We start from the raw sequence: 2116 nt of genomic DNA on the forward strand, positions 1-2116 counted from the left end.
CTGTGTGTATCCCCTGCTTCTGATCTCCAGTGTGAGAGATGGAAGGACCCCCCCCCCCAAAAAACTTCTACTACCACTTGAGCCACAGCCCCATTCAGGCTTTTTTGGTGGTTCACTGGAAATTAGAGTCTCACAGACTTTCCTACCCAGGCTGGCTTTGAACCATGATCCTCAGATCTCAGTCTCTTCCGTGGCTAAGATGACAAGTGTGAACCACCAGTTGCTTGGTTAGCGTAGTTTGTATCGCATGAAACATTACAATTGGAAGTGGAGCTGTGGCTCAAGTGGTAGAGTGCTAGCCTTGAGCAAAGAGCGCAGAGACAGTGCCCAGGCCCTGAGTTCAAGCCCCAGGAAATGGCCCAAACACAAAACAAAACCAAAAACAAATTTATCATGCCTCACTCCCTTTTGGTAGCACATATACTAAAATTGGCATGATATGGAGAAAATTAGCATGGTTCTGTGTAAGGATGACACACGAATGCAGGAAGCATTCCATATTTTTAAGTAAGTCAGACGCAGACAGGCAAAAGTAAGGTATGATTTCTCTCATAGGTGGGAGTTAGATCTAAGGTATAAATATACATGTCAATATATACAGGGTCACAGGCATCTATACACAAACATAGTGATTAAAGTATGGTATATGAAGGGGAGGATTCCAACAACTAACTCACACTAGCTACTCAGGAGGCTGAGATCTGAGTCTGATGGTTCAAAGCCAGCCCAGGCAGGAAAGTCCATGAGACTCTTATCTCCAATAAACCACTAGAAAATCAGAAGTGGCGCTGTGGCTCAAGTGGTAGAGCACTCGCCTTGAACTGAAAAAGATAGAGACAGTGCCCAGGCCCAGAGTTCAAGCCCCACAACCAACAACAATAAAAAAAAAAAAAAAAAAACTAACTCACAGTTTGACAAAATGGTTACCATGGAGAGAATGACGGAAGGGGGGACAGGGATCAAGATACATTGTACTCATAAACTGACATATTGAATTGAAACCCCTTTGTACACCTGTCATCCCAGCTGCTCAGGAGGCTGAGATCTGAGGATCACGGTTCAAAGCCATCTGGGGCAGGGAAGTCGGACAGACTTAACTCCAATGATCCACCAGAAAACCGGAAGTGGTGCTGTGACTCAAAGTGGTAGAGCGCTAACCTTGAGCAAAAGGGCTCCAGGACAGCACCCAAGCCCTGAGTTCAAGCTTCAACAACAAACAGCCACAACAACAAAAAGATATTAATAAAAATAAAATGAGAAACTGGATGCCAATGGCTCATGCTTCCGAGTTACTCAGGAGGTTGAGATCTAAGGACCCAGTTCAGCATCTAGACCCTGAGTTCAAGCCCTAGTCACACACACACACACACACACACACACACACACACACACACACACACACACATATTCTCTGAACATCATCATCTTCTTGTCAGCAAGACAAAATGCCTTCTTCTGAGGCCGCTGGATTAAATAACAGCATTTACTACACTTTTAGCAGGTAGCTAGAGCAAGCAAAGCAGCTAAGAGATGGTATCCATAGCTATGGATCTAGTGCCAGGCTCTGAGAATGCTTCACTCATCAAACGTAAAGCCTGCCTTGTTTTTTTGTTTTTTGTTTTGTTTTTGGGGGATCTGGTCATGGGGCCTGAACTCTGGGCCTAGGCGCTGTCCCTCAGCTCTTCAGCTCAAGGCTAGCGCTCTACCACTTGAGCCACAGCGCCACTTCCGGCTTTTTGCTTTTTGCTTATGTGGTGCTGAGGAATTGAACCCAGGGCTTCATGCATGCAAGGCAAGCACTCTACCACTGAGCCACCTTCCCAGCCCCCTGCCTTGTTATTTTTTTTAACGGTTCTGGGATTTGAACTCAGAGCCCGGTGCTTGCAAAGGAAATACTCTAGCACTTGAAAGGTTATTTCTTGCCTCTTGCCCTTTTTTCCTTTAATTTGTTTGTCAGACGAGGAAGGTCTTGCACTTTTGATCTTCCTACCTCAGCCTCCCAAGTAGTTGGGACTACAGGTGTGAACCACCATGCTTGTCCCTGTGGTGTATTTGAAGTACTGTTTACGCAAATACAATCTTCCCAATTCATAGGAAACAAAAAAGGCCCATGCGT

At 45.5% G+C, this 2116-nt stretch overlaps 1 non-coding gene across 1 annotated transcript; it reads left to right on the top strand.

Annotated features, from left to right (window-relative positions):
* Positions 1 to 402: 402 nt before the first annotated feature.
* Positions 403 to 505, top strand: LOC138827203 (U6 spliceosomal RNA). Its single transcript, XR_011372005.1, has one exon. It is a non-coding gene; the product is annotated as a U6 spliceosomal RNA (small nuclear RNA).
* Positions 506 to 2116: the final 1611 nt, after the last annotated feature.

This window comes from Dipodomys merriami, unplaced genomic scaffold (assembly GCF_024711535.1).
Source record: "Dipodomys merriami isolate MVZ:Mamm:240054 unplaced genomic scaffold, mDipMer1.0.p SCAF_151, whole genome shotgun sequence".
Taxonomy (NCBI): Eukaryota; Metazoa; Chordata; class Mammalia; order Rodentia; family Heteromyidae; genus Dipodomys; species Dipodomys merriami.